This window comes from Dermochelys coriacea, chromosome 2 (assembly GCF_009764565.3).
Source record: "Dermochelys coriacea isolate rDerCor1 chromosome 2, rDerCor1.pri.v4, whole genome shotgun sequence".
NCBI classification, from domain to species: Eukaryota; Metazoa; Chordata; order Testudines; family Dermochelyidae; genus Dermochelys; species Dermochelys coriacea.
The window spans coordinates 159488243-159497771 of record NC_050069.1 but is presented as its reverse complement, the minus strand read 5'-3'; the positions used below and the strand labels follow the sequence as shown (position 1 = coordinate 159497771).

The 9529-nt window shown below is 40.3% G+C and overlaps 1 protein-coding gene across 11 annotated transcripts in view; it reads left to right on the top strand.

Moving 5' to 3' along the window:
• The first annotated feature begins 1691 nt into the window (after positions 1–1691).
• LOC119850530 (poly(rC)-binding protein 3-like) overlaps positions 1692–9529 on the top strand; it is a 685847-nt gene continuing 678009 nt past the window's right edge. For 6 of the 11 annotated variants that reach the window (XM_038388651.2, XM_043508582.1, XM_038388660.2 and 3 more), the window contains exon 1: positions 1692–2212. The gene's annotated coding sequence lies outside the window, so the exon portion shown is untranslated. The remainder of the gene's footprint in view (positions 2213–9529) is intronic. The other 5 variants (XM_043508589.1, XM_043508588.1, XM_043508585.1 and 2 more) reach the window with 3 other exon arrangements.

The following is a 9529-nucleotide window of genomic DNA, read 5'->3' as shown; positions in this document are numbered from 1 at the left end:
CAGGTGAGGAATGTTTATCTATTTGAAAACATCTTTTCACTGGATTTTTTTTTATTCTAGAAATATGTATGGAGATGGTAGGTTTTATAAAAGTTTGTATTCAAAACATTTCAATCTCGGCTTTATTTTGTCAGTGGCCCACCGTGATGGCATTTCTTATAAATGAATTGTTTCAAATAGCTTCTGTGTGGATCAAGAAGGCACCACAGTTGCTGGGACCTACTCTTGGGCCATGCTTTTGTATTAAAGATAAAGTTGAATGCAGTTTGCTACTATTAATGCAAATAAGTGCAGCCTTTAGTCTCCTGGCATGTTGTCAATGCAATCAGTGACATTACGCAAAGTTTGGGTGCTACTGACATACAGCATATTCCTAATAAAATGTCACCTGTCAAGCCCTTGATCTGAGGCCCTGGCCTCCTTAGCTTTTCCAGAGTTCCACTTGTAAATCTGTTTACCCCAGCGATGCTGTGTATTGATTCCACATAGCAAAGAGTGTTCTGTGGTGACAGTGAGTACAAGGGGAGCTCAGATTTCAAATCAAGATGCCTAAAGGGACATTCAGATCCCATAAATGCTAAAACTGGCACTTAGGCATATACATTTCTTCTGAAGTGTTAGGGATCACCACCGCTGGAGATGGGACATTGGACTGGGAGGACCAGGGTTCTGAGGTGGCACCAGGCATTTTCCCTCTCACATGCTTGGCAGGCTTATTCTTGCTAACATGCTCAAGGTCTGATTGTCATATGTGCAGTTGGGAAGGAATTTTCCCTCAGTTGAGCTTGACAGTGACTTGGGGGTTCTTTGCCTTCCTCTGCAGTGTGTGGGCACAGGTCACTTGCCAAGATTCTCTGGGTAGATCACAATCACTTCCCTATCATTGTAATGGGCCTCAGCACTGCTGCACCGTGGTGCCTCCTGTTCTCTGCCGGTGGCACATAGTAATTTAGTCTCCAGTGGGCTATTTAGTCTAATGTTGGTTGTTGGGTTGAGTACGCAAGTGCTGGTGGAGTTGGTGACCTGTGATATACAGGTCAGACTAGATAAACTATTGGTCCCTTCTGGCCTAAAACTCTGTGACTCTACGACCTTTCCATTTCATAGGCCCGGTTGTCCTCTCAGCCCCAGGAATTCAGCAATGGCTCTCTGGAAACAAGTGAAGTGACACCGTTTCAGTGCCTCAGGCCTGTGACATGGACATGCCAGTAACCCCCACACATCTGAAACCGGGCACCACTCTCTGGCTAGGCTTTCCTGGGGTCTGCCACCACCCCTCAAAGCAAAGCGCTGGCGTTTGGGAGGCTGTGTCATCACCCTGGTACATCAGCCCCCAAAGCAGGGGGGCTAGCCCTTCTCCCGTGTAAGAGCGGGCGGGCGGGCTGCCTGAGCCTGAAACCAACTGCATGAAGAAGAGACTGGGACCCCCTCATGTCCCCCTCCTCATTCCATCACCCCTTCTCTCCCCACGCCCCTGAGATCCCTTCCCTTCCCGCCCACCCCCAGCTCCCTCTGCCCGCCAGCCAGCGCCAGGCCCCGGAGCCCCACCCCGGCGGGGCAGGGCAACGCCCCCTCCCGCTGGTGCCTCGCAGCCCGCCTCCGCGAGGGGCCAGGGCCGCCCGCGGAGCTCGGCCAGCTCAGCAGCGGCGGCGGCGGCGGCGGCGGCAGAGCCCGGGGAAGGAGCGAGCGAGCGCGCCTGAGCGCGGGCGCGCGGGCGCGGGAGGGGGCAGGCGAGAGCGGCGGCAGGAGGAGCAGCCGCGGGGCTGCAAAGCCACAGCGAGCTGCGGGAGCCCGGCGAGCGCGGCAGCGGCGGCAGCAGCAGGGATATAAGCCACCCCGAGCCGCCCGCCCGCCCGGGAAATACAGCCAGGAGCAGCCACCCGGCGAGAGGCGCTGGGAGAGCAACAAGCAAGCGCCCACCTCGCCGGGAGCCTTCCCCCCCCCCCAGCACCGACGCTCGAGCTCGATTTGGCATCCGCTTGTTTTTTCTCTTCGCACCCCTCCTCCCCCTAGGGGGTTCTCCCTTTTCCTGCCAGACTGACTCGCACCCTCTCGATAGTTTACCCCCCCCTTCGTTTTTTTTCTACTCTTCTCCCTGCTTCCAAACCCTGTGTCTGTGTGTTTTAATAACATCACAACCTCTGCTTAAAACCAACCAACCAACCAACCAAAACCCTTCCTCCTCTGACCCCATCCAACACCCCTTGTTCAGGTGAGTTGTGTCTTTTCATCACTTTCCCCCCCCCCTTGTGTGTTGTTTCCTCCACCCCCCCCCCCCACCCGGGCAGCTTTAGGGAGAAGAGGGGGAGAGCGGGTGGATTTCAGGGGGGATCCCAGCATGTTTGCAACGCCTTTATTTTCCCTTCTGCAGCCTCAGCATCATTCCGCCTTGCTCCTTTATCCCAAGGATGTAACCAGCTGATGAAAGTGGGGAGCTACTCTTCCTTTGCCCTGCATGCTTGGGAACAACTGCAACAGCAGCAGCACAAAGCTTCCCCTCTCCCTCCCCCCGTCCCCCCGTCCCCCCATTTCTTTCTTTCTTTCTTTCTTTCTTTCTTTCTTTCTTTCTTTCTTTCTTTCTTTCTTTCTGTTCTTGAGCAATTCTCAGGGGACTTGCAAAGAATTGCATGTGAGGTGAGGGAGAGCGAGCGTTATGTGTGTGTTGGGAGGGTGCATTTGTACTTGTGTTTATGGGATGAGCGATAAAGCTTCCAAACAGCCACGGTATACAGGGAGAGGGGGACAGCAGAGATTGTTGATGGAGAAATTGATCAGGGCTGCAGGAGGGCTGCACAGCTCTTGAAGTGTTCGCTTCTTGTGCTCCAGGACACCTCCTCTTAAATCATAACTGGCACCTTAATAGTGATGGATCCCACTCTTCGGCTGGCGTCTCAGTAGAGTAGTGAAGAGAGGAAAAACTTTAGTGCTACCTTATTGTTAGTGTTTTGTTCTAGCAGTGTAAAATTTTAATCTTGCAGGGATGAATGGTGAAAATAGGACTGCAATCCAGAACAAACGGATCGTTGGGTGTCACATGGTCGTTTTCAGTAACAAAACAGATACAGAGCGTTATTACTTTTGTCAGCTATTAGAAGTATTGCAGCCAGGTTTACTTTCCAATTGAGAAGTTGTATTAGACTGTTTTCTTCAGCTGTTCAGCTGACTGTTCCTGTAAGAACATTGAAAACACTTATTTCTGCAGTAAAATAGCGTATCTTAAATGTTCGGGTTGTTGGTTTTTGTTTTTGTTTTGTGGTTGTTTTTTTTTAGTGGCTATTAAGTAACATATCTGTCCCAAGGAATTTTTACAGTTTTTGTGTACCTTCAGCTATTTTACCTAGGTGTTTGAATTGGAGTAGTGTAGACTTTAGCTGCATTTTGATAAGGTGTTAAATCATAACTTGCAGAGATTCTATTTGTAAGGTGCCATTCAAAACAAAGCAAAATAACAACCCCCTAGCTCTTCTCCATAGACTTTTCACAGTAGTATTTGCATCAAAAATAGCATGCAGTTTCCTTAAAGAACTAGTAACTGTGTTTTTTTAAAAAAAAAACAACAACCAGGGAATATCATGATAAACAGTTTCAAGTATTCATAGTTCAAATAGCGTTATATTAAATTTTCTGATGTGTAAAACTATGAATTTGCATAGGAGATCAAATAGGTCTACTTTACATTAAAATGCATTTTGTTTGGACATTTGAAAAACATATTGAATCATTTTTGCATTTCAAAGTTTAGACATGAACTAAAAAGATTGCTGCTACCTGTAGTTAGAGGCCTTCATAGTATGCTTTTTTATAATGAGTGCAATACTTCTTGTTTTGATGGTCGTAGAATACATTTATAGTACCTATCTAGTACATGTAATTTTAAACCTATCTTTCCACATGCTATATATGGATGATGTTCAGCAAAAATGATCAGTCATGGAAGCATTTTTGTTATGCTAATAAGAAGACATCTTTGATCCTTTCTTTTTCTTGTTAGCCTAATTAAAATATTTTACACAAGTTTGCTTTGGGGTTTTCTGCCACAAATGTCAAGTTGTAGTGAAGAGAGTGTATGGATATGTCTTTGATTGATTGTGCCATTCTTAATGTCCATGATAGAGTGGGGAAAAGTCAAATACTTAAGTGCTTTGTATAGGAGGTATTCAACGGTGTGAGAAAAAGAGGAAAACCAGACAAGTGCATAAGCAGTTACAAAATAAAGCACACAATATTAGACGTATACATGGAAGCTTGTAAACTCCGATTACTGTTTAAACACAGTATTTATGGTGAATCTCTATTCAATATCATACTAGTTTTAGTTTTGTATATTTTGTGTTGTTAAAATCACATATTGCTCAGGGCACTCGCTCCTTTGCTAATAAAAGCCCTGCCTAATGGCTTGATCCTGAGAAGCCTAGAATACCTACAGCTCTCCTTGAAGTCACTGGAATTTGCAAGAGCTCAATACCTTTAGGGATCAGGCATTTTGTCTTCTCAAGAGATAGGGTTTATCCAAAAGATAAAATTGTCAAGGTCTTTAATGAATCACTTCATTCAGATTTTATGCAGAGTGACATACATAATTAAGTATTTGAATATGTTTGTTCTATCACAAGAAAACTAGTGTGTCACTAGACATGACATTTTAGTATTGTTAATCTCAGACTTTTTTAAATTCTGCAGTCATTTGTAAAATAGAAAGTGTTCACTAGTTGATAAATCTATTTTGCATATTGCTGTAGTTAGTTCATTATTGCTATGGGCAAGGCATTTAAGAAAAAATATATATAATTTAATGTATGAAAATGCAGAGGAAGGACTGAGTTAATCTGTCTCCATATCATAACAGCTGAAAAAGAGTGATGTCTTCAATTGTATACGGAAACCATTTTTTTTACCAACTCAGTTTGGATGTAATGTCCATCCATTTGGCTGCCACTTTTTAAAACCTAAGAAGTAGGGTTAATTTAGGGCCCGATCCTGCTCCCATTGAAGTTTTTTCCATTGACTGCAATGGTAGCAGGCTTAGGCTCTCACAAATTGTTCAGTGAAGTGGTACCTTATGATGAAGCTTTCTTTTAATTTATTGTTTGAGGATTGGGTAAAACGTGGATTTATTTACCTATCAAGTTTTTTGTTACTGGTAAAACATGCCCATTAAAATGTTAAGTGAACTGTTAAGTGAACTAATAGGAATAGTTATGGAGTTTAGAAGTCTGGCTAACTTTGTAGGACTTGTTGTTATGAAAATAAGGTGGGGTTATTCTGTGTTGTCATCTAACTAAAATGATTTTCTTGTAATTTTTGTGTGTCATTGTTTTTCTGCAGGTTCTATCTGAAGTAATTTACAGTGTAATTACACGTTCTATTCTTTAACATATTTCCATTACTGAAGAACATGAATGTTCTGTTTGTATCTTAAACTACAGCTACTTTTGTCAGTTTCAGTAGACTTTAATACAATACTTGGTTCTTCCTTACGGGGAAAATTTGTCATAAAATTTAAACTATTTTAAAAAGAAAATTATATTAATTGTGTACTCCCTTGCATTTTTCACATTGGAAATTAGCAAAGTTTTGTGTTGGAGCCATGCAGTTTATAATTAGAATAAAATGTTTCAAAATAGTAGTGTGATACATATGAAAACCACTTAACACATTTTCCCCTACAATATCACACTTTGTTGCTAGTTTAGAATGGTAATATATGTATGTCTCACTCTGAACGCACACTTGTAATTAAAAAAAAAAGATGTTAAAATGCATCAGATTATTTTATACAAAATTGTCAGTTTACTTCTTAAAATTTTGTCTATTAGGAATAATATTTTAGTAATAAACGCCATTTTTCTGCCATATATGGTTACACAAAGAGGATAATGGGTGCTTAGCTTCAGGGAATTGTATGTAGCCCTGTTGAAATATCAAGCTCTGAACTGGGCTACATGTAGTTAGATTCCCAGCGCTGTGGGTGAACTTGAGTGAATGGCAATAGTGACAAGTTTATGTACCTAGACGTCAGTGAAAGGGATTGACTGCCTCTTGGGGAAAACAACATATCAGAGGAAGGGTGTTTGAGCAACATTATGGGCTAAAAACACCAAGTGGTTGTCTCACGTTCAACATTAGTGAGGGTCCTCTGTTTCAAAGACAGTGTTCATAGTGATCTGTTTAGTTCTTTTGTGGATTATAATAGATATGGAGATTTAAAAAGGAGTTCATAGTAGTACCAAACAGCTTCTCTATTGAGAAGCATATATAGGTGGTCAGTGGAAAAATAATTGATTATATTATTATTAATATACCTATCCGACACTTTTTAAATTACGTACATATTCAATACATTTATATACAACTTATATCTCCTGTTCACTTATGTAGGTTTGAGTTGGCACAGTTTATGGGGGGAGTGTATGCAGAGTGGGAGGGAAGCAGAAGAAACATTAGCATTAAATTTTCAAAATATTAGAATGAAGCCAAAAGAGCCAAAGACATTAATAACTATAGAGCCAGTGGTAAACTGGTTGTAAAGTGTATAAGATTTCAAACAATTTAAACCTTTTTGACAATAGACAAACATTTACAGTGAAGAAACCTGAATTCATAGTGAATACACTTTCTTTCCATAGGAGATTTTAAATAAATATATTTTAAATATATTAAATATATAATACCACAATTATGCCTTGAGTTGCTCACATAGTATGTGGAGATACTAATCTTTGACCATTCATGTAAGTACTAAAAATTATTTAAATACTGTGATCAAATGGATAAAATATATATTTGATAAATGTCATATTGCCTGCAAGTGTAAGATAAACTCTGGGTTTTTTTTTTATACCAAACCTCATTTAATTGCTCTTTCTAGTTTCACTAAAGAAGAAGAATAAAAATACATATCTTATTTTGTTAATTTTGGGGGTGTTTTTTCTTTTGTGTTCCTCTAATAAAATGTTTAATTACTTTATAATTAAACTTTTTAATAGTAAATTGATTTATGATGAAAACTCAGCCCTTTTGACAGTTGTTTCTAAAATTCCAAATGGTAGTATTTTACTTTATGTAAATACTTTCTTCAGTCACATGCCTCGTACAGATAATATTCAACATCCTTTTGATCTCAGTGAGACTTTACATGCAGGTGTATATGCTATTATAATTAGTTACCTGGAGCTCCAGCAATGATGCTTTTTGTTTGCATTTATCATATAAACATTTTAAGCAAATAGGAGAAGTTGAATTATGTAAACTCCCATAAAATTAAATAACCTGTCAATGCCTGGTTCCCTCATCATTCATACCATTTGGAGTCTTTTCATAGGGGCTCAGATCATCATAAAGTACATCTACATCCAGCCTTAGCAATCAGATCGCAATTTTCTCGGTTCCCAATGGCTGTTCCAGGAGTCTAGAGAGTGCTACATCCAGCACTCAGTGGCCATAGGAGGCTGAAGAGAGGGAGAGAAGAGGAAAACGAATAGGGTCTGAGTTGGCCTGTGAAGATCTTATGGGCGGGAAAAAATCTACCTTCATAATGCAAAAGCCAGTGTCTGGCCATGGAAGCTATGTATTTTGGCCTGAAGAGTATTTATTACTATATATCACGTAAAATCCCAACTGCCTAGTGGTGACAAAGAATCCTAGTACAAAAATTATTTAATCTTATAGGTGCTATAATGTGAGTAGAAAAGGAGAAGGGTACACCTGTATAAGTTACATTTAGATTGCTATATATGGAATATGAATGGTTTTCTGTCCTAGTATAATAACAACAACAGTGTTATTTTATTTGCTTATCTTTTGAAAATGCAAATAAATTTTAAGGAAATGGCAAAAACTAGGACATTCAGAGTTAAGTCTGATGCACCATTCCTAAACTCCTCCATGAACCAGATGTGGGCTGATCACAGACCTGGGAGCTCTGCGGTATTGGGCAAAGTTTTTGTACATTGCATTCTGTATCTATGAAACGGGACAGTACCATTGGTTGGGACTGAATTCTGCACCTCTTATTCACATGAGTAGTCCCATTGACTTCAGTGGGTCTACTTGTCTGAGTGAGGGATTCAGGACCAGGGCCTGGATTTGTGAAGTAGTTCCAATGTGAAAAATGCAAAGCATTATTATTGTTATTATTATCCCACTGAACCATATATTATATATGATCATGCCCCTGGCATTCTGCCGCATACTTGACCTAATTTTTTTGGCAACATCTCTTGATTTCTGCAGCACACGAGTGCTGAGTTCTGTAGCAGTATGAAATACATTGAAGGCCTTTCTCAAAAACTAAAGTCTAAATAAAGAAAACCATGATGACATTTTAAATATATCACTTGTAAATTATAACATGGATTTGGGGGTTTATTGAGTTTATATTTTCTGTTTATTTCCATTTATGTGCATGAAAATATATCTTCTATTTATTCTCTCTCTTTTGTGTTCTTATGTGTATTTTTACTAAAGCCATAAAAATACTGTGAAAATCCGGAAGCAGATACTCATTACTTATACAGCATTTTCCATCTTCAGAGATGTTACAGGCATTAACTAATTAGCCATTACAACAATCCTTTGGGTTTTGTGACAGAGAGACAAAATACTGAACAACAGCAGCAGTAAAATGAGAGAGACTAGGGCAGATGATTTATTTTCTCTCCATTTTCTCCCCATAGTGATTTCTTAGGGATGATGACAGTAGAGTAGAGAATTTCCATGTGGATTTGGAAGCTTACACTTCATCGGGTTAGTTTACTTAAGACTCCTTACTCTTTCTGTGTGGGGAGCACTGTTTTGATTGTCACTTTGTGCGGGAGTGATTGACGTGATTACCTTGCCTGCAGTCTAAGAGAACCTGCAAAGGAAACAATTTTGTGATTCCATGACCATAGGTGAAGTCCACAGTGCCATACGTATAAGATCACCCACTTTTCTGAGATCTCCCTAATGCACATTAGAAAGGCACAATGGGGTTATTATATCTTCAGGACCAAATTTTTCAAGCCACTTCTAAACTTGTGCATGTAGTTTTGGTGTACAGTCATTTGCATGTGCAACCCTCAACCTGTTTTCTATTGTATGAGCACTTATATATTCAAATTGGATAGTTAGACTAGTTGTTAGTAAATCAAATGGAACTGAGGGAAGGATTTGTCAAAATAGGAGGGAAAGCATCTTTGCAAATGTAAGGAAGGAAGCAAGTAGAGATGATTAAAGATATGTAAGAGGGATTGAATGAGAGTGAGGGAGAAGGGGAACCCAAAATAGATTGAGATGTTAGAGGCAGAAATACAAGGGTAACCTCAGAGTCGGAGGCTGGCATGAAGAAGGAGAGAGTGGAACTAGTGGGAGGAAGAAGAAGAGAGGGAGACAAGGCAAGATGGTTCCTGCTGGATTAGAGTTAATTTTGTTGTTTAAAATATTGGCAAGATTCTGGTTCAGAAACATACAGTGAAGGAGTGAGTTGGGAAAAGAAGGTGAACTCAGTAAGGTGAAATTGAGGAAGAGTTATGTGATACAGTTTTTATAA